Raw genomic sequence first — 27,188 nt, 5'->3', positions numbered from 1 at the left:
CTAGAGAGGGCCAACCAACCCTGGTATACAAAGTGCAGTGGTGCGTAAGGGTTTTGCAGTTTAAAATAAATCTCAAAGTGCCATGGTAAAGGGTGTCAATTGATCTCAAACACTGAGCGGAAGCATTCATATATAAAATATCCCCATAGTCTAGTAAAGGCATAAATGTAGCTGATACTAGCCTCCTTCTGGCTTCAAAAGAAAAACAGGCCATATTCCTAAAATAAAATCCCAATTTCAACTTCAATTTTTTTGTAAGTTGTTGAATATGCCATTTAAAAGAGAGGCCGTCATCAATTGAAATTCCAAGATATTTGTATGAGGTTACAACCTCAATCTCCTTGCCCTGACAGGTAGTAATAGGTGAAAGGTTCAGAGGTCTATTTCTTGCTTTAGAAAACACCATTCGTTTAGTTTGTCAGTATTGAGGATAAGCTTCAATTGACACAAGGTATGTTGAACAGTATAAAAAGCAGTTTGCATGTACTGGAAAGCATTTGTAAGAGACGAGGCACAACAGTAAATAACAGTATCATCAGCATAAAAATGAAGTTGCGCATTTTGGACATTTTTGTCTAAATCATTTATATAAATAGTGAATAAGGAAGTTAGAAGGAAGTTAAGCCACCTAAATAATGCAAAACTTACATTTTAATTTCATTCGTGAGGAGAAAGAATGCAGGAGACAGTCAACTAATAAAGCAGAGGACCATTCTGTGGTGCTGAGACGTAAAGCTGCAACCACAGCAGTCAATAGGTGAACAGCGCCTGGTGCTGAAAATATAGCTCACTTGTTATGCAAGTGTTGACCAGCAACAGATGGAGAAAAACTACACCAGTTGAGTATTTCATTTCAACACTAATATTCATCTTAATTTGACTTTACAAACAACAAGAGGGCTTAATTGGAGTCTAATTCTACCCAGCCGAGGCCTTTATAAAATAATTGAACTGCCAGAGGTAGGCTATAAGGCATATCATTCACTAGCCCAGCCGAGGCCTTTATAAAATAATTGAACTGCCAGAGGTAGGCTATAAGGCATATCATTCACTAGCCCAGCCGAGGCCTTTATAAAATAATTGAACTGCCAGAGGTAGGCTATAAGGCATATCTTTCACTAGCCCAGCCGAGGCCTTTATAAAATAATTGAACTGCCAGAGGTAGGCTATAAGGCATATCATTCACTAGCCCAGCCGAGGCCTTTATAAAATAATTGAACTGCCAGAGGTAGGCTATAAGGCATATCATTCACTAGCCCAGCCGAGGCCTTTATAAAATAATTGAACTGCCAGAGGTAGGCTATAAGGCATATCTTTCACTAGCCCAGCCGAGGCCTTTATAAAATAATTGAACTGCCAGAGGTAGGCTATAAGGCATATCATTCACTAGCCCAGCCGAGGCCTTTATAAAATAATTGAACTGCCAGAGGTAGGCTATAAGGCATATCATTCACTAGCCCAGCCGAGGCCTTTATAAAATAATTGAACTGCCAGAGGTAGGCTATAAGGCATATCATTCACTAGCCCAGCCCAGCCGAGGCCTTTATAAAATAATTGAACTGCCAGAGGTAGGCTATAAGGCATATCATTCACTAGCCCAGCCGAGGCCTTTATAAAATAATTGAACTGCCAGAGGTAGGCTATAAGGCATATCATTCACTAGCCCAGCCGAGGCCTTTATAAAATAATTGAACTGCCAGAGGTAGGCTATAAGGCATATCATTCACTAGCCCAGCAGGCCTTTATAAAATAATTGAACTGCCAGAGGTAGGCTATAAGGCATATCATTCACTAGCCCAGCCGAGGCCTTTATAAAATAATTGAACTGCCAGAGGTAGGCTATAAGGCATATCATTCACTAGCCCAGCCGAGGCCTTTATAAAATAATTGAACTGCCAGAGGTAGGCTATAAGGCATATCATTCACTAGCCCAGCCGAGGCCTTTATAAAATAATTGAACTGCCAGAGGTAGGCTATAAGGCATATCATTCACTAGCCCAGCCGAGGCCTATATAAAATAATTGAACTGCCAGAGGTAGGCTATAAGGCATATCATTCACTAGCCCAGCCGAGGCCTTTATAAAATAATTGAACTGCCAGAGGTAGGCTATAAGGCATATCATTCACTAGCCCAGCCGAGGCCTTTATAAAATAATTGAACTGCCAGAGGTAGGCTATAAGGCATATCATTCACTAGCCCAGCCGAGGCCTTTATAAAATAATTGAACTGCCAGAGGTAGGCTATAAGGCATATCATTCACTAGCCCAGCCGAGGCCTATATAAAATAATTGAACTGCCAGAGGTAGGCTATAAGGCATATCTTTCACTAGCCCAGCCGAGGCCTTTATAAAATAATTGAACTGCCAGAGGTAGGCTATAAGGCATATCATTCACTAGCCCAGCCGAGGCCTTTATAAAATAATTGAACTGCCAGAGGTAGGCTATAAGGCATATCATTCACTAGCCCAGCCGAGGCCTTTATAAAATAATTGAACTGCCAGAGGTAGGCTATAAGGCATATCATTCACTAGCCCAGCCGAGGCCTTTATAAAATAATTGAACTGCCAGAGGTAGGCTATAAGGCATATCATTCACTAGCCCAGCCGAGGCCTATATAAAATAATTGAACTGCCAGAGGTAGGCTATAAGGCATATCTTTCACTAGCCCAGCCGAGGCCTTTATAAAATAATTGAACTGCCAGAGGTAGGCTATAAGGCATATCTTTCACTAGCCCAGCCGAGGCCTTTATAAAATAATTGAACTGCCAGAGGTAGGCTATAAGGCATATCTTTCACTAGCCCAGCCGAGGCCTTTATAAAATAATTGAACTGCCAGAGGTAGGCTATAAGGCATATCATTCACTAGCCCAGCCGAGGCCTATATAAAATAATTGAACTGCCAGAGGTAGGCTATAAGGCATATCTTTCACTAGCCCAGCCGAGGCCTTTATAAAATAATTGAACTGCCAGAGGTAGGCTATAAGGCATATCATTCACTAGCCCAGCCGAGGCCTTTATAAAATAATTGAACTGCCAGAGGTAGGCTATAAGGCATATCATTCACTAGCCCAGCCGAGGCCTTTATAAAATAATTGAACTGCCAGAGGTAGGCTATAAGGCATATCATTCACTAGCCCAGCCGAGGCCTTTATAAAATAATTGAACTGCCAGAGGTAGGCTATAAGGCATATCATTCACTAGCCCAGCTGAGGCCTTTATAAAATAATTGAACTGCCAGAGGTAGGCTATAAGGCATATCATTCACTAGCCCAGCCGAGGCCTTTATAAAATAATTGAACTGCCAGAGGTAGGCTATAAGGCATATCATTCACTAGCCCAGCCGAGGCCTATATAAAATAATTGAACTGCCAGAGGTAGGCTATAAGGCATATCATTCACTAGCCCAGCCGAGGCCTTTATAAAATAATTGAACTGCCAGAGGTAGGCTATAAGGCATATCATTCACTAGCCCAGCCGAGGCCTATATAAAATAATTGAACTGCCAGAGGTAGGCTATAAGGCATATCATTCACTAGCCCAGCCGAGGCCTTTATAAAATAATTGAACTGCCAGAGGTAGGCTATAAGGCATATCATTCACTAGCCCAGCCGAGGCCTTTATAAAATAATTGAACTGCCAGAGGTAGGCTATAAGGCATATCATTCACTAGCCCAGCCGAGGCCTATATAAAATAATTGAACTGCCAGAGGTAGGCTATAAGGCATATCATTCACTAGCCCAGCCGAGGCCTTTATAAAATAATTGAACTGCCAGAGGTAATGGCATATATTCACTAGCCCAGCCGCCTGAACTGCCAGAGGTAGGCTATAAGGCATATCATTCACTAGCCCAGCCGAGGCCTATATAAAATAATTGAACTGCCAGAGGTAGGCTATAAGGCATATCATTCACTAGCCCAGCCGAGGCCTTTATAAAATAATTGAACTGCCAGAGGTAGGCTATAAGGCATATCATTCACTAGCCCAGCCGAGGCCTTTATAAAATAATTGAACTGCCAGAGGTAGGCTATAAGGCATATCATTCACTAGCCCAGCCGAGGCCTATATAAAATAATTGAACTGCCAGAGGTAGGCTATAAGGCATATCTTTCACTAGCCCAGCCGAGGCCTTTATAAAATAATTGAACTGCCAGAGGTAGGCTATAAGGCATATCATTCACTAGCCCAGCCGAGGCCTTTATAAAATAATTGAACTGCCAGAGGTAGGCTATATGATATTCACTAGCCCAGCCGAGGCCTTTATAAAATAATTGAACTGCCAGAGGTAGGCTATAAGGCATATCATTCACTAGCCCAGCCGAGGCCTTTATAAAATAATTGAACTGCCAGAGGTAGGCTATAAGTATCATTCACTAGCCCAGCCGAGGCCTATATAAAATAATTGAACTGCCAGAGGTAGGCTATAAGGCATATCTTTCACTAGCCCAGCCGAGGCCTTTATAAAATAATTGAACTGCCAGAGGTAGGCTATAAGGCATATCTTTCACTAGCCCAGCCGAGGCCTTTATAAAATAATTGAACTGCCAGAGGTAGGCTATAAGGCATATCTTTCATAGCCCAGCCGAGGCCTTTATAAAATAATTGAACTGCCAGAGGTAGGCTAAAGGCATATCATTCACTAGCCCAGCCGAGGCCTATATAAAATAATTGAACTGCCAGAGGTAGGCTATAAGGCATATCATTCACTAGCCCAGCCGAGGCCTTTATAAAATAATTGAACTGCCAGAGGTAGGCTATAAGGCATATCATTCACTAGCCCAGCCGAGGCCTTTATAAAATAATTGAACTGCCAGAGGTAGGCTATAAGGCATATCATTCACTAGCCCAGCCGAGGCCTTTATAAAATAATTGAACTGCCAGAGGTAGGATTTAAGGCATATCATTCACTAGCCCAGCCGAGGCCTTTATAAAATAATTGAACTGCCAGAGGTAGGCTATAAGCATATCATTCACTAGCCCAGCCGAGGCCTTTATAAAATAATTGAACTGCCAGAGGTAGGCTATAAGGCATATCATTCACTAGCCCAGCCGAGGCCTTTATAAAATAATTGAACTGCCAGAGGTAGGCTATAAGGCATATCATTCACTAGCCCAGCCGAGGCCTTTATAAAATAATTGAACTGCCAGAGGTAGGCTATAAGGCATATCATTCACTAGCCCAGCCGAGGCCTTTATAAAATAATTGAACTGCCAGAGGTAGGCTATAAGGCATATCATTCACTAGCCCAGCCGAGGCCTATATAAAATAATTGAACTGCCAGAGGTAGGCTATAAGGCATATCATTCACTAGCCCAGCCGAGGCCTTTATAAAATAATTGAACTGCCAGAGGTAGGCTATAAGGCATATCATTCACTAGCCCAGCCGAGGCCTATATAAAATAATTGAACTGCCAGAGGTAGGCTATAAGGCATATCATTCACTAGCCCAGCCGAGGCCTTTATAAAATAATTGAACTGCCAGAGGTAGGCTATAAGGCATATCATTCACTAGCCCAGCCGAGGCCTTTATAAAATAATTGAACTGCCAGAGGTAGGCTATAAGGCATATCATTCACTAGCCCAGCCGAGGCCTATATAAAATAATTGAACTGCCAGAGGTAGGCTATAAGGCATATCATTCACTAGCCCAGCCGAGGCCTTTATAAAATAATTGAACTGCCAGAGGTAGGCTATAAGGCATATCATTCACTAGCCCAGCCGAGGCCTTTATAAAATAATTGAACTGCCAGAGGTAGGCTATAAGGCATATCATTCACTAGCCCAGCCGAGGCCTTTATAAAATAATTGAACTGCCAGAGGTAGGCTATAAGGCATATCTTTCACTAGCCCAGCCGAGGTCTATATAAAATAATTTAAGAAAAAAATATATGGCCTAATAGAAGTGGGATGTTTTTATTGGGCCTACTAACAATTGCAACTGGACAAAAATGTAGCATCCTACATAAAACAATCAGTTAAATGTAGCATCCTACATCCTTGGTCATGCTGTAATGATATCCTTGGGCTGCTGTAATGATATCCCTAATCATGCTGTAATGTTATCCTTGGGCTGCTGTAATGATATCCCTAATCATGCTGTAATGATATCCTTGGGCTGCTGTAATGATATCCTTGATCATGCTGTAATGATATCCTTGGGCTGCTGTAATGATATCCTTGGGCTGCTGTAATGATATCCTTGATCATGCTGTAATGATATCCTTGGGCTGCTGTAATGATATCCTTGATCATGCTGTAATGATATCCTTGGGCTGCTGTAATGATATCCTTGGGCTGCTGTAATGATATCCTTGGTCATGCTCTAATGATATCCTTGATCATGCTGTAATGATATCCTTGATCATGCTGTAATGATATCCTTGGTCATGCTGTAATGATATCCTTGGGCTGCTGTAATTATATCCTTAGTCATGCTGTAGTGATATCCTTGGTCATGCTGTAATGATATCCTTGGTCATGCTGTAATGATATCCTTGGGCTGCTGTAATGATACCCTTGGTTATGCTGTAATGATATCCTTGGTTATGCTGTAATGATATCCTCGGGCTGCTGTAATGATATCCTTGGGCTGCTGTAATGATATCCTTGGGCTGCTGTAGTGATATCCTTGGTCTGCTGTAATGATATCATTGATCATGCTGTAATGATATCCTTGGTCATGCTGTAATGATATCCTTGGGCATGCTGTAATGATATCCTTGATCATGCTGTAATGATATCCTTGGGCATGCTGTAGTGATATCCTTGGGCTGCTGTAATGATATCCTTGGGCTGCTGTAATGATATCCTTGGTTATGCTGTAATGATATCCTTGGTTATGCTGTAATGATATCCTTGGTTATGCTGTAATGATATCCTTGGTTATGCTGTAATGATATCCTTGGTTATGCTGTAATGATATCCTCGGGCTGCTGTAATGATATCCTTGGGCTGCTGTAATGATATCCTTGGGCTGCTGTAGTGATATCCTTGGTCTGCTGTAATGATATCATTGATCATGCTGTAATGATATCCTTGGTCATGCTGTAATGATATCCTTGGGCATGCTGTAATGATATCCTTGGGCATGCTGTAATGATATCCTTGGGTATGCTGTAGTGATATCCTTGATCATGCTGTAATGATATCCTTGGGCATGCTGTAGTGATATCCTTGGGCTGCTGTAATGATATCCTTGGGCTGCTGTAGTGATATCCTTGGGCTGCTGTAATGATATCCTTGGGCTGCTGTAGTGATATCCTTGGTCATGCTGTAATGATATCCTTGGTCATGCTGTAGTGATATCCTTGGTCATGCTGTAGTGATATCCTTGGGCTGCTGTAATGATATCCTTGGGCTGCTGTAATGATATCCTTGATCATGCTGTAATGATATCCTTGGGCTGCTGTAATGATATCCTTGGTCATGCTCTAATGATATCCTTGATCATGCTGTAATGATATCCTTGGTCATGCTGTAATGATATCCTTGGGCTGCTGTAATTATATCCTTGGTCATGCTGTAGTGATATCCTTGGTCATGCTGTAATGATATCCTTGGTCATGCTGTAATGATATCCTTGGGCTGCTGTAATGATATCCTTGGGCTGCTGTAATGATATCCTTGGTTATGCTGTAATGATATCCTTGGTTATGCTGTAATGATATCCTCGGGCTGCTGTAATGATATCCTTAGGCTGCTGTAATGATATCCTTGGGCTGCTGTAATGATATCCTTGGTCATGCTCTAATGATATCCTTGATCATGCTGTAATGATATCCTTGGTCATGCTGTAATGATATCCTTGGGCTGCTGTAATTATATCCTTGGTCATGCTGTAGTGATATCCTTGGTCATGCTGTAATGATATCCTTGGTCATGCTGTAATGATATCCTTGGGCTGCTGTAATGATATCCTTGGGCTGCTGTAGTGATATCCTTGGTCTTGCTGTAATGATATCATTGATCATGCTGTAGTGATATCCTTGGTCTGCTGTAGTGATATCCTTGGTCTGCTGTAGTGATATCCTTGGTCATGCTGTAATGATATCCTTGGGCATGCTGTAGTGATATCCTTGGGCTGCTGTAATGATATCCTTGGGCTGCTGTAATGATATCCTTGGTCATGCTCTAATGATATCCTTGATCATGCTGTAATGATATCCTTGGTCATGCTGTAATGATATCCTTGGGCTGCTGTAATTATATCCTTGGTCATGCTGTAGTGATATCCTTGGTCATGCTGTAATGATATCCTTGGTCATGCTGTAATGATATCCTTGGGCTGCTGTAATGATATCCTTGGGCTGCTGTAGTGATATCCTTGGTCTTGCTGTAATGATATCCTTGGGCTGCTGTAGTGATATCCTTGGTCATGCTGTAATGATATCCTTGGTCATGCTGTAGTGATATCCCTGGGCTGCTGTAATGATATCCTTGGGCATGCTGTAATGATATCGTTGGGCTGCTGTAATGATATCCTTGGTCATGCTGTAATGATATCCTTGGGCATGCTATAATGATATCCTTGGTCATGCTGTAGTGATATCCTTGGTCATGCTGTAGTGATATCCTTGGGCATGCTGTAGTCTTCAGATCTGGTGGAGAAGTTGTCTCTCGGCTGCTTGATGAAATCTTCCATCTACTGTGGTTTATGAACTGATATGCAAAACGACGGCAGATTCAAAACTTAGAATTGTTCAATTTAAATTATTATACAGAATTCTTGCAACCAACAGAATGTTATTTGTATGGTGGATGTAAACCTTCCCAGCTCGGCAGATTTTGCTGCAAAGATGCAGATTCATTAGATAATTTATTTTGGTACTGTCCATAGGTAGGTTGTTTTTGGTCACAGGTCCAGGAATGGCTGAAGAATTGCAACATTTACCTGGAACTAACTCTGCAGACAGCACTACAGGCTGATCTGAAAAGTCATAGTCAATCAATCAATAATATAACAATACTTTTAGCAAAAATATTTATCTTTAATTTACAATCTGTAGAAACTATGAGAATAGAAAGGTTTAGAACTTTTGTGAAACATCACAACACAGTTGGAAAATATATGGCAAATAGAAATCCAATATGGATGGTGTTAAGAGATAGATGGGAGGGGTTGAATTGAGCTGAAGGGTGGGACTAATAACAAGATAACCAATGTAAAACATACAGGGTCTGTAAAATTTATATAGGTTCAGAACTTTTTTAAAGAGTACAGTTTGAAAGGTATGGCAAATAGAAATCATACCAGATGGACAGAAATATGGGAGAGGTTGAGGGTAGAGGAAGGACATCAGTAATAGATGGTTGAGGGTAGAGGAAGGACATCAGTAATAGATGGTTGAGGGTAGAGGAAGGACATCAGTAATAGACGGTTGAGGGTAGAGGAAGGACATCAGTAATACATGGTTGAGGGTAGAGGAAGGACATCAGTAATAGATGGTTGAGGGTAGAGGAAGGACATCAGTAATAGATGGGAGAGGTTGAGGGTAGAGGAAGGACATCAGTAATAGATGGGAGAGGGTAGAGGAAGGACATCAGTAATAGATGGTTGAGGGTAGAGGAAGGACATCAGTAATAGATGGTTGAGGGTAGAGGAAGGACATCAGTAATAGATGGTTGAGGGTAGAGGAAGGACATCAGTAATAGATGGTTGAGGGTAGATGAAGGACATCAGTAATAGATGGTTGAGGGTAGATGAAGGACATCAGTAATAGATGGGAGAGGGTAGAGGAAGGACATCAGTAATAGATGGTTGAGGGTAGAGGAAGGACATCAGTAATAGATGGTTGAGGGTAGAGGAAGGACATCAGTAATAGATGGTTGAGGGTAGAGGAAGGACATCAGTAATAGATGGGAGAGGTTGAGGGTAGAGGAAGGACATCAGTAATAGACGGTTGAGGGTAGAGGAAGGACATCAGTAATAGATGGGAGAGGTTGAGGGTAGAGGAAGGACATCAGTAATAGACGGTTGAGGGTAGAGGAAGGACATCAGTAATAGATGGGAGAGGTTGAGGGTAAAGGAAGGACATCAGTAATAGATGGTTGAGGGTAGAGGAAGGACATCAGTAATAGATGGTTGAGGGTAGAGGAAGGACATCAGTAATAGATGGGAGAGGGTAGAGGAAGGACATCAGTAATAGACGGTTGAGGGTAGATGAAGGACATCAGTAATAGATCGTTGAGGGTAGAGGAAGGACATCAGTAATAGATGGTTGAGGGTAGAGGAAGGACATCAGTAATATACGGTTGAGGGTAGAGGAAGGACATCAGTAATAGATGGTTGAGGATAGAGGAAGGACATCAGTAATAGACGGTTGAGGGTAGAGGAAGGACATCAGTAATAGATGGTTGAGGGTAGATGAAGGACATCAGTAATAGATGGTTGAGGGTAGAGGAAGGTCATCAGTAATAGATGGTTGAGGGTAGAGGAAGGCCATCAGTAATAGACGGTTGAGGGTAGAGGAAGGACATCAGTAATAGACGGTTGAGGGTAGAGGAAGGACATCAGTAATAGACGGTTGAGGGTAGAGGAAGGACATCAGTAATAGACGGTTGAGGGTAGAGGAAGGACATCAGTAATAGATGGTTGAGGGTAGAGGAAGGACATCAGTAATAGATGGGAGAGGTTGAGGGTAGAGGAAGGACATCAGTAATAGATGGTTGAGGGTAGAGGAAGGACATCAGTAATAGACGGTTGAGGGTAGAGGAAGGACATCAGTAATAGACGGTTGAGGGTAGATGAAGGACATCAGTAATAGACGGTTGAGGGTAGAGGAAGGACATCAGTAATAGACGGTTGAGGGTAGAGGAACGACATCAGTAATAGATGGTTGAGGGTAGAGGAAGGACATCAGTAATAGGTGGTTGAGGGTAGAGGAAGGACATCAGTAATAGACGGTTGAGGGTAGAGGAAGGACATCAGTAATAGCCGGTTGAGGGTAGATGAAGGACATCAGTAATAGATGGGAGAGATGTTGAGGGTAGAGGAAGGACATCAGTAATAGATGGTTGAGGGTAGAGGAAGGACATCAGTAATAGATGGTTGAGGGTAGAGGAAGGACATCAGTAATAGATGGTTGAGGGTAGAGGAAGGACATCAGTATGGTTGATAGATGGTTGAGGTTGAGGGTAGAGGATGGACATCAGTAATAGATGGTTGAGGGTAGAGACATCAGTAATAGATGGTTGAGGGGATGGACATCAGTAATAGATGGTTGAGGGTAGAGGAAGGACATCAGTAATAGATGGTTGAGGGTAGAGGAAGGACATCAGTAATAGATGGTTGAGGGTAGAGGAAGGTCATCAGTAATAGATGGTTGAGGGTAGAGGAAGGACATCAGTAATAGATGGTTGAGGGTAGAGGAAGGACATCAGTAATAGATGGTTGAGGGTAGAGGAAGGACATCAGTAATAGACGGTTGAGGGTAGAGGAAAGACATCAGAAATAGATGGTTGAGGGTAGAGGAAGGACATCAGTAATAGATGGTTGAGGGTAGAGGAAGGACATCAGTAATAGATGGGAGAGGTTGAGGGTAGAGGAAGGACATCAGTAATAGATGGTTGAGGGTAGAGGAAGGACATCAGTAATAGACGGTTGAGGGTAGAGGAAGGACATCAGTAATAGACGGTTGAGGGTAGAGGAAGGACATCAGTAATAGGTGGTTGAGGGTAGAGGAAGGACATCAGTAATAGACGGTTGAGGGTAGAGGAAGGACATCAGTAATAGCCGGTTGAGGGTAGATGAAGGACATCAGTAATAGATGGGAGAGGTTGAGGGTAGAGGAAGGACATCGGTAATAGATGGGAGAGGTTGAGGGTAGAGGAAAGACATCAGTAATAGACGGTTGAGGGTAGAGGAAGGACATCAGTAATAGATGGTTGAGGGTAGAGGAAGGACATCAGTAATAGATGGTTGAGGGTAGAGGAAGGACATCAGTAATAGTTGGTTGAGGGTAGAGGAAGGACATCAGTAATAGATGGTTGAGGGTAGAGGAAGGACATCAGTAATAGATGGTTGAGGGTAGAGGATGGACATCAGTAATAGATGGTTGAGGGTAGAAGGATGGACATCAGTAATAGATGGTTGAGGGTAGAGGATGGACATCAGTAATAGATGGTTGAGTAGAGGAAGGACATCAGTAATAGATGGTTGAGGGTAGATGATGGACATCAGTAATAGATGGTTGAGGGTAGAGGAAGGTCATCAGTAATAGATGGTTGAGGGTAGAGGAAGGACATCAGTAATAGATGGTTGAGGGTAGAGGAAGGACATCAGTAATAGATGGTTGAGGGTAGGAAGGACATCAGTAATAGACGGTTGAGGGTAGAGGAAAGGACATCAGTAATAGATGGTTGAGGGTAGAGGAAGGACATCAGTAATAGATGGTTGAGGGTAGAGGAAGGACATCAGTAATAGATGGGAGAGGTTGAGGGTAGAGGAAGGACATCAGTAATAGATGGTTGAGGGGTAGAGGAAGGACATCAGTAATAGACGGTTGAGGGTAGAGAAGGACATCAGTAATAGACGGTTGAGGGTAGAGGAAGGACATCAGTAATAGATAGGGTTGAGGGTAGATGAAGGACATCAGTAATAGATGGTTGAGGGTAGAGGAAGGACATCAGTAATAGATGGTTGAGGGTAGAGGAAGGACATCAGTAATAGATGGTTGAGGGTAGAGGAAGGACATCAGTAATAGATGGGAGAGGTTGAGGGTAGAGGAAAGACATCAGTAATAGACGGTTGAGGACATCAGTAATAGATGGTTGAGGGTAGAGGAAGGACATCAGTAATAGATGGTTGAGGGTAGAGGAAGGACATCAGTAATAGATGGTTGAGGGTAGAGGAAGGACATCAGTAATAGACGGTTGAGGGTAGAGGAAGGACATCAGTAATAGATGGTTGAGGGTAGAGGAAGGACATCAGTAATAGATGGTTGAGGGTAGAGGAAGGACATCAGTAATAGACGGTTGAGGGTAGAGGAAGGACATCAGTAATAGATGGTTGAGGGTAGAGGAAGGACATCAGTAATAGATGGTTGAGGGTAGAGGAAGGACATCAGTAATAGACGCTTGAGGGTAGAGGAAGGACATCAGTAATAGATGGTTGAGGGTAGAGGAAGGACATCTGTAATAGACATTTGAGGGTAGAGGAAGGACATCAGTAATAGACGGTTGAGGGTAGATGAAGGACATCAGTAATAGATGGTTGAGGGTAGAGGAAGGACATCAGTAATAGATGGTTGAGTGTAGAGGAAGGACATCAGTAATAGATGGTTGAGGGTAGATGAAGGACATCAGTAATAGATGGTTGAGGGTAGAGGAAGGTCATCAGTAATAGATGGTTGAGGGTAGAGGAAGGACCTCAGTAATAGATGGTTGAGGGTAGAGGAAGGACATCAGTAATAGATGGTTGAGGGTAGAGGAAGGACTTCAGTAATAGACGGTTGAGGGTAGAGGAAGGACATCAGTAATAGACGGTTGAGGGTAGAGGAAGGACATCAGTAATAGACGGTTGAGGTTAGAGCAAAGACATCAGTAATAGACGGTTGAGGGTAGATGAAGGACATCAGTAATAGATGGTTGAGGGTAGAGGAAGGACATCAGTAATAGATGGTTGAGGGTAGAGGAAGGACATCAGTAATAGATGGGAGAGGTTGAGGGTAGAGGAAGGACATCAGTAATAGATGGTTGAGGGTAGAGGAAGGACATCAGTAATAGATGGTTGAGGGTAGAGGAAGGACATCAGTAATAGACGGTTGAGGGTAGAGGAAGGACATCAGTAATAGACAGTTGAGGGTAGATGAAGGACATCAGTAATAGAGGTTGAAGGAGAGGAACAACATCAGTAATAGATGGTTGAGGGTAGAGGAAGGACATCAGTAATAGATGGTTGAGGGTAGAGGAAGGACATCAGTAATAGATGGTTGAGGGTAGAGGAAGGACATTGAGATGGTTGAGGGCAGAGGAAGGACATCAGTAATAGACGGTTGAGGGTAGAGGAAGGACATCAGTAATAGACGGTTGAGGCAGAGGAAGGACATCAGATGGTCAGTAATAGATGGTTGAGGGTAGAGGAAGGACATCAGTAATAGACGGTTGAGGGTAGAGGAAGGACATCAGTAATAGATGGTTGAGGGTAGAGGGGACATCAGTAATAGATGGTTGAGGGTAGAGGAAGGACATCAGTAATAGATGGTTGAGGGTAGAGGAAGGACATCAGTAATAGATGGTTGAGGGTAGAGGAAGGACATCAGTAATAGACGGTTGAGGGTAGAGGAAGGACATCAGTAATAGATGGGAGAGGTTGAGGGTAGAGGAAGGACATCAGTAATAGATGGTTGAGGGTAGAGGAAGGACATCAGTAATAGATGGTTGAGGGTAGAGGAAGAACATCAGTAATAGATGGTTGAGGGTAGAGGAAGGACATCAGTAATAGATGGGAGAGGGTAGAGGAAGGACATCAGTAATAGACGGTTGAGGGTAGAGGAAGGACATCAGTAATAGACGGTTGAGGGTAGAGGAAGGACATCAGTAATAGATGGTTGAGGGTAGAGGAAGGACATCAGTAATAGATAGTTGAGGGTAGAGGAAGGACATCAGTAATAGATGGTTGAGGTAGAGGAAGGACATCAGTAATAGATGGTTGAGGTAGAGGGACATCAGTAATAGATGGTTGAGGTAGAGGGACATCAGTAATAGACTTTGAGAGAGGGAAGGACATCAGTAATAGATGGTTGAGGGTAGATGGAAGGACATCAGTAAGGGTAGAGGAAGGACATCAGCAATAGATGGTTGAGGGTAGAGGAAGGACATCAGTAATAGATGGTTGAGAGAGGTTGAGGGTAGAGGAAGGACATCAGTAATAGATTGAGAGGTAGAGGAAGGACATCAGTAATAGACGGTTGAGGGTAGAGGAAGGACATCAGTAATAGATGGTTGAGGGTAGAGGAAGGACATCAGTAATAGATGGTTGAGGGTAGAAGGACATCAGTAGATGGAGGGTAGAGGAAGGACATCAGTAATAGATGGTTGAGGGTAGAGGAAGGACATCAGTAATAGATGGTTGAGGGTAGAGGAAGGACATCAGTAATAGATGGTTGAGGGTAGAGGAAGGACATCAGTAATAGGGTTGAGGGTAGAGGACATCAGTAATAGATGGTTGAGGGTAGAGGGAAGGACATCAGTAATAGATGGTTGAGGGTAGAGGAAGGACATCAGTAATAGATGGTTGAGGGTAGAGGAAGGACATCAGTAATAGATGGTTGAGGGTAGAAGAAGGACATCTGTAATAGACATTTGAGGGTTGAGAGGAAGGACATCAGTAATAGACGGTTGAGGTAGAGGAAGGACATCAGTAATAGATGGTTGAGGGTAGAGGAAGGACATCAGTAATAGATGGTTGAGGGTAGAGGAAGGACATCAGTAATAGATGGTTGAGGGTAGAGGAAGGACATCAGTAATAGATGTTGAGGGTAGAGGAAGGACATCAGTAATAGATGGTTGAGGGTAGAGGAAGGACCTTGATAGATGGTTGAGGGTAGAGGACATCAGTAATAGATGGTTGAGGAGTAGAGGAAGGACATCAGTAATAGATGGTTGAGGGAAGGACATCAGTAATAGACAGTTGAGGTAGAAGAAGACATCAGTTGAGGGTAGCAAAGATGGTTTGAGGGTAGAGGAAGGACATCAGTAGATAGATGGTTGAGGGTAGAGGAAGGACATCAGTAATAGACGGTTGAGGTAGAGAAGGACATCAATAATAAACGGTTGAGGGTAGAGGAAGGACATCAGTAATAGAGGGTTGAGGGTAGAGGAAGGACATCAGTAATAGATGGTTGAGGGTAGAGGAAGGACATCAGTAATAGATGGTTGAGGGTAGAGGGAAGGACATCAGTAATAGATGGTTGAGGGTGAGGAAGGACATCAGGTTGAGGAAGGACATCAGTAATAGATGGTTGAGGTAGAGGAAGGACATCAGTAATAGATGGTTGAGGGTAGAGGAAGGACATCAGTAATAGACGGTTGAGGGTAGAGGAAGGACATCAGTAATAGATGGGAGAGGTTGAGGGTAGAGGAAGGACATCAGTAATAGATGGTTGAGGGTAGAGGAAGGACATCAGTAATAGATGGTTGAGGGCAGAGGAAGGACATCAGGGTAGAGGAAGGACATCAGTAATAGATGGTTGAGGGTAGAGGAAGGACATCAGTAATAGATGGTTGAGGGTAGAGGAAGGACATCAGTAATAGATGGTTGAGGGTAGATGGATGGTTGAGGGTAGAGGAAGGACATCAGTAATAGATGGTTGAGGGTAGAGGAAGGACATCAGTAATAGATGGTTGAGGGTAGAGGAAGGACATCAGTAATAGATGGTTGAGTTGAGGGGATAAAGGACATCAGTAATAGATGGTTGAGAGGAAGACATCAGTAATAGATGGTTGAGGGTAGAGGAAGGACATCAGTAATAGATGGTTAGAGGAAGGACATCAGTAATAGATGGTTGAGGGTAGAGGAAGACATCAGTAATAGATGGGTTGAGGGGGGTAGAGGAAGGACATCAGTAATAGATGGTTGAGGTAGATGAAGGACATCAGTAATAGATGGTTGAGGGTAGAGGAAGGACATCAGTAATAGATGGTTGAGGGTAGAGGAAGGACATCATCAATAAGTTGAGGGTAGAGGAACATCAGTAATAGACAGTTGAGGGTAGAGGAAGGACATCAATAATAGATGGTTGAGGGTAGAGGAAGGACATCAGTAATAGATGGTTGAGGGTAGAGGAAGGACATCAGTAATAGATGGTTGAGGGTAGAGGAAGGACATCAGTAATAGACGGTTGAGGGTAGAGGAAGGACATCAGTAATAGATGGGAGAGGTTGAGGGTAGAGGAAGGACATCAGTAATAGATGGTTGAGGTAGAGGAAGGACATCAGTAATAGATGGTTGAGGGGGAAGAACATCAGTAATAGATGGTTGGGGTAGAGGAAGGACATCAGTAATAGATGGAGGGGGCAGAGGAAGGACATCAGTAATAGACGGTTGAGGGTAGATGAAGGACATCAGTAATAGGAAGGACATCAGTAATAGATGGTTGAGGGTAGAGGAAGGACATCAGTAATAGATACGGTTGAGGGTAGAGGAAGGACATCAGTAATAGATGGTTGAGGGTAGAGGAAGGACATCAGTAATAGATGGTTGAGGTAGAGGAAGGACATCAGTAATAGATGGTTGAGGGTAGAGGAATCAGGAGATGGTTGAGGGTAGAGTGAAGGACATCAGTAATAGAGGTAGAGGAAAGACATCAGTAATAGATAGTTGAGGGTAGGAAGGACATCAGTAATAGACGGTTGAGGGTAGAGGAAGGACATCAGTAATAGATGGTTGAGGGTAGATGAAGGACATCAGTAATAGATGGTTGAGGGTAGAGGAAGGACATCAGTAATAGATAGTTGAGGGGACATCAATGTAGAGGAAGAAGGACATCAGTAATAGATGGTTGAGAGAGGAAGTCAGTAAGGAGTAGAGGAAGGACATCAGTAATAGATGGTTGAGGGCAGAGGAAGGACATCAGTAATAGATGGTTGAGGGTAGAGGAAGGACATCAGTAATAGATGGGAAGGTTGAGGGTAGAGGAAGGACATCAGTAATAGATGGTTGAGGAGGGTAGAGAAGGACATCAGTAATAGATGGTTGAGGGTAGATGAAGGACATCAGTAATAGATGGTTGAGGGTAGAGGAAGGACATCAGTAATAGATGGTTGAGGGTAGAGGAAGGACATCAGTAATAGATGGGAGTTGAGGTGAGGAGGAGAGGAAGGACATCAGTAATAGATGGTTGAGGGTAGAGGAAGGACATCAGTAATAGACGGTTGAGGGTAGAAGGACATCAGTAATAGATGGTTGAGGGTAGGGAAGGACATAGAATAGATGGGAGGTTGAGGGTAGAGGAAGGACATCAGTAATAGATGGTTGAGATGAGGAAGGACATCAGTAATAGACGGTTGAGGGTAGGAAGGACATCAGTAATAGATGGTTGAGGGTAGAGGAAGGACATCAGTAATAGATGGTTGAGGGTAGAGGAAGGACATCAGTAATAGATGGTTGAGGGTAGATTAGATGGTTGAGGGTAGAGGAAGGACATCAGTAATAGATGGTTGAGGGTAGAGGAAGGACATCAGTAATAGATGGTTGAGGGTAGAGGAAGGACATCAGTAATAGATGGTTGAGTGTAGAGGAAGGACATCAGTAATAGATGGTTGAGGGTAGATGAAGGACATCAGTAATAGATGGTTGAGGGTAGAGGAAGGACATCAGTAATAGATGGTTGAGGGTAGAGGAAGGACATCAGTAATAGATGGTTGAGGGTAGAGGAAGGACATCAGTAATAGATGGTTGAGGGTAGAGGAAGGACATCAGTAATAGATGGTTGAGGGTAGAGGAAGGACATCAGTAATAGATGTTGAGGGTAGAGAAGGACATCAGTAATAGATGGTTGAGGTAGAGAAGGACATCAGTAATAGATGGTTGAGGGTAGAGGAAGGACATCAGTAATAGACATTGAGGGTAGAGGAAGGACATCAGTAATAGATGGTTGAGGGTAGAGGAAGGACATCAGTAATAGACGGTTGAGGGTAGAGGAAGGACATCAGTAATAGATGGTTGAGGGTAGATGAAGGACATCAGTAATAGATGGTTGAGGGTAGAGGAAGGACATCAGTAATAGATGGTTGAGGGTAGAGGAAGGACATCAGTAATAGATGGTTGAGGGTAGATGGAAGGACATCAGTAGATGGTTGAGGGTAGATGAGGGGTTGAGGGTAGAAGAAGGACATCAGTAATAGACGGTTGAGGGTAGAGAAGGACATCAGAAGGACATCAGTAATAGACGGTTGAGGGTAGAGGAAGGACATCAGTAATAGACGGTTGAGGGTAGAGGAAGGACATCAGTAATAGATGGTTGAGGGTAGAGGAAGGACATCAGTAATAGACGGTTGAGGGTAGATGAAGGACATCAGTAATAGATGGTTGAGGGTAGATGAAGACATCAGTAATAGATGGTTGAGGGTAGAGGAAGGACATCAGTAATAGATGGTTGAGGGTAGAGGAAGGACATCAGTAATAGATGGTTGAGGGTAGAGGAAGGACATCAGTAATAGATGGTTGAGGGATGAAAGACATCAGTAGAGGAAAGGACATCAGTAAATAGAGGGTAGGTTGAGGGTAGAGGAAGGACATCAGTAATAGATGGTTGGGGTTGAATAGATAGTAGGGTAGATGAAGGACATCAGTAATAGATGGGAGAGGTTGAGGGCAGAGGAAGGACATCAGTAATAGATGGTTGAGGGTAGAGGATGGACATCAGTTGATGGTTGAGGGTAGATAAAGGACATCAGTAATAGACAGGTTGAGGGTAGATGAAGGACATCAGTAATAGACGGTTGAGATGGTTGAGGCAGAGGAAGGACATCAGTAGGGTAGAGGAAAGAGTATGATGGTTGAGGGTAGAGGAAGGACATCAGTAATAGATGGTTGAGGGTAGAGGAAGGACATCAGTAATGTAAGGGTAGATAGATGGTTGAGGGTAGAGGAAGGACATCAGTAATAGATAGGGTAGATGGTTGAGGGTAGAGGAAGGACATCAGTAATAGACGGTTGAGGGTAGAGGAAGGACATCAGTAATAGATGGTTGAGTAAGGACATCAGTAGATGGAGGGTAGAGGAAGAAGGACATCAGTAATAGATGGTTGAGGGTAGAGGAAGGACATCAATGACATCAGTAAGACGGTTGAGGGTAGAGGAAGGACATCAGTAATAGATGTAGGTTGAGGGTAGATGAAGACATCAGTAATAGATGGTTGAGGGTAGAGGAAGGACACATCAGATAGGGTATCAGATGGTTGAGGGTAGAGGAAGGACATCAGTAATAGATGGGAGAGGGTAGAGGAAGGACATCAGTAATAGACGGTTGAGGGTAGAGGAAGGACATCAGTAATAGACGGTTGAGGGTAGATGAAGGACATCAGTAATAGATGGTTGAGGGTAGAGGAAGGACATCAGTAATAGATAGTTGAGGAGGAAGTCAGTAATAGATGGAGAGGCTAGGACATCAGTAATAGATGGTTGAGGGTAGAGGAAGGACATCAGTAATAGATGGTTGAGGGTAGAGGAAGGACATCAGTAATAGATGGTTGAGGGTAGAGGAAGGACATCAGTAATAGACGGTTGAGGGTAGAGGAAGGACATCAGTAATAGACGGTTGAGGGTAGAGGGACATCAGTAATAGATGGTTGAGGGTCACTGTAATAGATTGTGACGGTTGAGGAAGGACATAGAAGATGGAAGGACATCAGAGGAAAGACATCAGTAATAGATGGAGGGTGAGGACATCAATAATAGATGGTTGAGGGTAGGACATCAGTAATAGATGGTTGAGGGTAGAGGAAGGACATCAGTAATAGATGGTTGAGGGTAGAGGAAGGACATCAGTAATAGATCGGTTGAGGGTAGAGGAAGGACATCAGTAATAGATGGTTGAGGGTAGAGGAAGGACATCAGTAATAGATGGGAGGGTAGAGGGTTGAGGGTAGAGGAAGGACATCAGTAATAGATGGGAGAGGTAGAGAAGGACATCAGTAATAGGCTGTTGAGGGTAGAGGAAGGACATCAGTAATAGACGGTTGAGGGTAGAGGAAGGACATCAGTAATAGATGGTTGAGGGTAGAAGAAGGACATCAGTAATAGACATTTGAGGGTAGAGGAAGGACATCAGTAATAGACGGTTGAGGGTAGATGAAGGACATCAGTAATAGATGGTTGAGGGTAGAGGAAGGACATCAGTAATAGATGGTTGAGGTAGAGGAAGGACATCAGTAATAGATGGTTGAGGGTAGATGAAGGACATCAGTAATAGATGGTTGAGTTGAGGGTAATAGATGGTTGAGGGTAGAAGGACATCAGTAATAGACGGTTGAGGGTAGAAGAAGACATCAGTAATAGATGGTTGAAGAGGAAGGACATCAGTAATAGACGGTTGAGGGTAGAGGGAAGGACATCAGTAATAGATGGTTGAGGGTAGGTTGACATCAGTAATAGACGGTTGAGGAAGGACATCAGTAATAGATGGTTGAGGGTAGAGGAAGGACATCAGTAATAGATGGTTGAGGGTAGAGGAAGGACATCAGTAATAGATGGTTGAGGGTAGAGGAAGGACATCAGTAGATAGATGGAAGACATCAGTAATAGAGGTTGAGGGTAGAGGAAGGACATCAGTAATAGATGGTTGAGGGTAGATGAAGGACATCAGTAATAGATGGTTGAGGGTAGAGGAAGGACATCAGTAATAGATGGTTGAGGGTAGAGGAAGGACATCAGTAATAGATGGTTGAGGGTAGAGGAAGGACATCAGAGGAGGGTAGACATCAGTAATAGATGGTTGAGGGTAGAGAAGGACATCAGTAATAGATGGTTGAGGGTAGAGGAGGAAGGACATCAGTAATAGAAGAAGGACATCAGTAATAGATGGTTGAGGGTAGAGGAAGGACATCAGTAATAGATGGTTGAGGGTAGAGGAAGGACATCAGTAATAGATGGTTGAGGGTAGAGGAAGGACATCAGTAATAGATGGTTGAGGTAGAGGAAGGACATCAGTAATAGATGGTTGAGGGTAGAGGAAAGACATCAGTAATAGACGGTTGAGGGATGGTCATCAGTAATAGATAGTTGAGGGTAGAGGAAGGACATCAGTAATAGATGGGAGTTGAAGGGTAGAGGAAGGACATAATAAATGGTTGAGGGTAGAGGAAGGACATCAGTAATAGACGGTTGAGGGTAGAGGAAGGACATCAGTAATAGACGGTTGAGGTAGAGGAAGGACATCAGTAATAGACGGTTGAGGGTAGATGAAGGACATCAGTAATAGATGGTTGATGAGGAAGGACATCAGTAATAGGGTTGAGGGTAGAGGAAGGACATCAGTAATAGATGTTGAGGGTAGAGGAAGGACATCAGTAATAGATGGTTGAGGGTAGAGGAAGGACATCAGTAATAGATGGTTGAGGTAGAGGAAAAGACATCAGTAATAGATGGTTGAGGGTAGAGGAAGGACATCAGTAATAGATGGTTGAGGGTAGAGGAAGGACATCAGTAATAGATGGTTGAGGGTGAGAGGAAGGACACTTGAGATGGTTGAGGGTAGAGGAAGGACATCAGTAAGACGGATGGGAAGACATCAGGGTTGAGGGTAGAGGAAGGACATCAGTAATAGATGGTTGAGGGTAGAGGAAGGACATCAGTAATAGAGAGGGTAGAGGAAGGACATCAGTAATAGATGGGAGTTGAGGGTAGAGGAAGGACATCAGTAATAGATGGTTGAGGGTAGAGGAAGGACATCAGTAATAGATGGTTGAGGGTAGATGGAAGAACATCAGTAATAGATGGTTGAGGGTAGAGGAAGGACATCAGTAATAGATGGTTGAGGGTAGAGGAAGGACATCAGTAATAGACGGTTGAGGGTAGAGGAAGGACATCAGTAATAGATCGTTGAGGGTAGAGGAAGGACATCAGTAATAGATGGTTGAGGGTAGAGGAAGGACATCAGTAATAGATGGTTGAGGGTAGAGGAAGGACATCAGTAATAGATGGTTGAGGGTAGAGGTTGAGACGTTGAGGTAGAGGGAAGGACATCAGTAATAGATGGTTGAGGGTAGAAGAAGACATCAGTAATAGATGGTTGAGGGTAGAGGAAGGACATCAGTAATAGAATAGTTGAGGGTAGAGGAAAGACATCAATAATAGATGGGAGTTGAGGGTAGAGGAAGGACATCAGTAATAGACGGTTGAGGGTAGAGGAAGGACATCAGTAATAGACGGTTGAGGGTAGAGGAAGGACATCAGTAATAGATGGTTGAGGGTAGAGGAAGGACATCAGTAATAGATAGTTGAGGGTAGAGGAAGGACATCAGTAATAGATGGTTGAGAGGTTGTAATAGATGGTAGAGGAAGGACATCAGTAATAGATGGTTGAGGGTAGAGGTTGAGACAGTTGAGGGGTAGAGGAAGGACATCAGGGTAATCAGTAATAGATGGTTGAGGGTAGAGGAAGGACATCAGTAATAGATGGGAGGGTTGAGATGGGAGGCTAGGAAGGACATCAGTCAGATGGAGTTGAGGGTAGAGGAAGGACATCAGTAATAGACAGTTGAGGGTAGAGGAAGGACATCAGTAATAGATGGTTGAGGGTAGAGGAAGGACATCAGTAATAGATGGTTGAGGGATGGACATCAGTAATAGATGGGAGGAAGAGGAAGGACATCAGTAATAGATGGGAGAGGCTGAGGAGGAAGGACATCAGCAATAGACAGGTTGAGGGTAGAGGAAGACATCAGTAATAGACGGTTGAGGGTAGAGGAAGGACATCAGTAATAGACGGTTGAGGGTAGAGGAAGGACATCAGTAATAGATGGTTGAGGGTAGAGGAAGGACATCAGTAATAGACGGTTGAGGGTAGATAAGGACATCAGTGAGGTTGAGGGTAGAGGAAGGACATCAGTAATAGATGGTTGAGGGTAGAGGAAGGACATCAGTAATAGATGGTTGAGGGTAGAGGAAGGACATCAGTAATAGATGGTTGAGGGTAGAGGAAGGACATCAGTAATAGAGGTTGAGGGTAGAGGAAGGACATCAGTAATAGATGGTTGAGGGTAGAGGAAGGACATCAGTAATAGATGGTTGAGGGTAGAGGAAGGACATCAGTAATAGACGGTTGAGGGTAGAGGAAGGACATCAGTAATAGATGGTTGAGGGTAGAGGAAGGACATCAGTAATAGATGGTTGAGGGTAGAGGAAGGACATCAGTAATGAGACATTGAGGGTAGAGGAAACATCAGTAATAGACGGTTGAGGGTAGAGGAAGGACATCAGTAATAGACGGTTGAGGGTAGAGGAAGGACATCAGTAATAGATGGTTGAGGGTAGAGGAAGGACATCAGTAATAGATGGTTGAGGGTAGAGGAAGGACATCAGTAATAGACGGTTGAGGGTAGAGGAAGGACATCAGTAATAGATGGTTGAGGGTAGAGAAGGACATCAGTAATAGACGGTTGAGGGTAGAGGAAGGACATCAGTAATAGATGGTTGAGGGTAGAGGAAGGACATCAGTAATAGATGGGAGAGGCTGAGGGTAGAGGAAGGACATCAGTAATAGATGGTTGAGGGTAGATGAAGGACATCAGTAATAGACAGGTTGAGGGTAGATGAAGGACATCAGTAATAGACGGTTGAGGGTAGATGAAGGACATCAGTAATAGACGGTTGAGGGTAGATGAAGGACATCAGTAATAGACGGTTGAGGGTAGATGAAGGACATCAGCAATAGTTGGTTGAGGGTAGATGAAGGACATCAGTAATAGATGGTTGAGGGTAGAGGAAGGACTTCAGTAATAGATGGTTGAGGGTAGAGGAAGGACATCAGTAATAGACGGTTGAGGGTAGATGAAGGACATCAGTAATAGATGGGAGAGGTTGAGGGTAGAGGAAGGACATCAGTAATAGACAGCTGAGGGTAGAGGAAAGACATCAGTAATAGACGGTTGAGGGTAGAGGAAGGACATCAGTAATAGATGGTTGAGGGTAGAGGAAGGACATCAGTAATAGACGGTTGAGGGTAGAGGAAGGACATCAGTAATAGATGGTTGAGGGTAGAGGAAGGACATCAGTAATAGATGGGAGAGGTTGAGGGTAGAGGAAGGACATCAGTAATAGATGGTTGAGGGTAGAGGAAGGACATCAGTAATAGACGGTTGAGGGTAGAGGAAGGACATCAGTAATAGACGGTTGAGGGTAGAGGAAGGACATCAGTAATAGACGGTTGAGGGTAGAGGAAGGACATCAGTAATAGACGGTTGAGGGTAGAGGAAGGACATCAGTAATAGATGGTTGAGGGTAGAGGAAGGACATCAGTAATAGACGGTTGAGGGTAGATGAAGGACATCAGTAATAGACGGTTGAGGGTAGAGGAAGGACATCAGTAATAGATGGTTGAGGGTAGAGGAAGGACATCAGTAATAGATGGTTGAGGGTAGAGGAAGGACATCAGTAATAGACGGTTGAGGGTAGAGGAAGGACATCAGTAATAGACGGTTGAGGGTAGAGGAAGGACAGGAGTTAATAACAAACAAAATACATGTATTGTAAAATAGACTGTGTCCATGAAATGCATAAAGTATGTATAAGTTGAAAATACAGACCTGAGCGTTGTTGTCCACTAGTTTACCCCAGTTGGGTGAGGGGTGGAGGGTTGGAGGGTAATAAAGGAAATGTATTTTTTTTTTAAATGTGTATTTAAAAAAATATATATATATATATATATTTCACCTTTTATTTAACCAGGTAGGCCAGTTGAGAACAAGTTCTCATTTACAACTGCGACCTGGCCAAGATAAAGCAAAGCAGTGCGACACAAACAACATCACAGAGTTACACATAAACAAGTATACAGTCAATAACACAATAGAAAATAAGTCTATATACAATGTGTATAAATGGCATGAGGAGGTAAGGCAATACATAGGCCATAGTAACGAAGTAATTACAATTTAGCATATTAATACTGGAGTGATAGATGAGCAGATGATGATGTATAGCTGCAGCGATCGGTTAGCTGCTCAGATAGCTGATGTTTAAAGTTAGTGAGGGAGATATATTCCAGGTATGAATAATGACCATGTTATATTCCAGGTATGAATAATGACCATGTTATATTCCAGGTATGAATAATGAATAATGACCATGTTATATCATCTGCTTGGTTTGAAAATGTTTGTATTTATTTATTTTATTTTACCTTTATTTAACCAGATAGGCAAGTTGAGAACAAGTTCTCATTTACAATTGCGACCTGGCCAAGATAAAGCAAAGCAGTTCGACAGATACAACGACACAGAGTTACACATGGAGTAAAACAAACATACAGTCAATAATACAGTATAAACAAGTCTATATACAATGTGAGCAAATGAGGTGAGAAGGGAGGTAAAGGCAAAAAAGGCCATGGTGGCAAAGTAAATACAATATAGCAAGTAAAACACTGGAATGGTAGTTTTGCAATGGAAGAATGTGCAAAGTAGAAATAAAAATAATGGGGTGCAAAGGAGCAAAATAAATAAATCAATTAAAATTAAATACAGTTGGGAAAGAGGTAGTTGTTTGGGCTATAGGTGGGCTATGTACAGGTGCAGTAATCTGTGAGCTGCTCTGACAGTTGGTGCTTAAAGCTAGTGAGGGAGATAAGTGTTTCCAGTTTCAGAGATTTTTGTAGTTCGTTCCAGTCATTGGCAGCAGAGAACTGTAAGGAGAGGCGGCCAAAGAAAGAATTGGTTTTGGGGGTGACTAGAGAGATATACCTGCTGGAGCGTGTGCTACAGGTGGGAGATGCTGTGGTGACCAGCGAGCTGAGATAAGGGGACTTTACCTAGCAGGGTCTTGTAGATGACATGGAGCCAGTGGGTTTGGCGGAGTATGAAGCGAGGGCCAGCCAACGAGAGCGTACAGGTCGCAATGGTGGGTAGTATATGGGGCTTTGGTGACAAAACGGATTGCACTGTGATAGACTGCATCCAATTTGTTGAGTAGGGTATTGGAGGCTATTTTGTAAATGACATCGCCAAAGTCGAGGATTGGTAGGATGGTCAGTTTTACAAGGGTATGTTTGGCAGCATGAGTGAAGGATGCTTTGTTGCGAAATAGGAAGCCAATTCTAGATTTAACTTTGGATTGGAGATATTTGATATGGGTCTGGAAGGAGAGTTTACAGTCTAACCAGACACCTAAGTATTTGTAGTTGTCCACGTATTCTAAGTCAGAGCCGTCCAGAGTAGTGATGTTGGACAGGCGGGTAGGTGCAGGTAGCGATCGGTTGAAGAGCATGCATTTAGTTTTACTTGTATTTAAGAGCAATTGGAGGCCACGGAAGGAGAGTTGTATGGCATTGAAGCATGCCTGGAGGGTTGTTAACACAGTGTCCAAAGAAGGGCCGGAAGTATACAGAATGGTGTCGTCTGCGTAGAGGTGGATCAGAGACTCACCAGCAGCAAGAGCGACCTCATTGATGTATACAGAGAAGAGAGTCGGTCCAAGAATTGAACCTGTGGCACCCCCCATAGAGACTGCCAGAGGTCCGGACAGCATACC

General features: G+C 43.2%; 1 protein-coding gene across 1 annotated transcript in view; it reads left to right on the top strand.

Annotated features, from left to right (window-relative positions):
- LOC112217282 (charged multivesicular body protein 5) overlaps positions 1–27,188 on the top strand; it is a gene marked incomplete in the record, with an annotated part of 43,294 nt that overhangs the window by 7,209 nt on the left and 8,897 nt on the right.

The sequence above is a fragment of the Oncorhynchus tshawytscha genome, linkage group LG10 (assembly GCF_018296145.1).
Source record: "Oncorhynchus tshawytscha isolate Ot180627B linkage group LG10, Otsh_v2.0, whole genome shotgun sequence".
In the NCBI taxonomy this organism is placed as follows: domain Eukaryota; kingdom Metazoa; phylum Chordata; class Actinopteri; order Salmoniformes; family Salmonidae; genus Oncorhynchus; species Oncorhynchus tshawytscha.
Note: the sequence above shows the minus strand (reverse complement) of the source record. Positions and strands in the feature narration are given on the sequence as shown.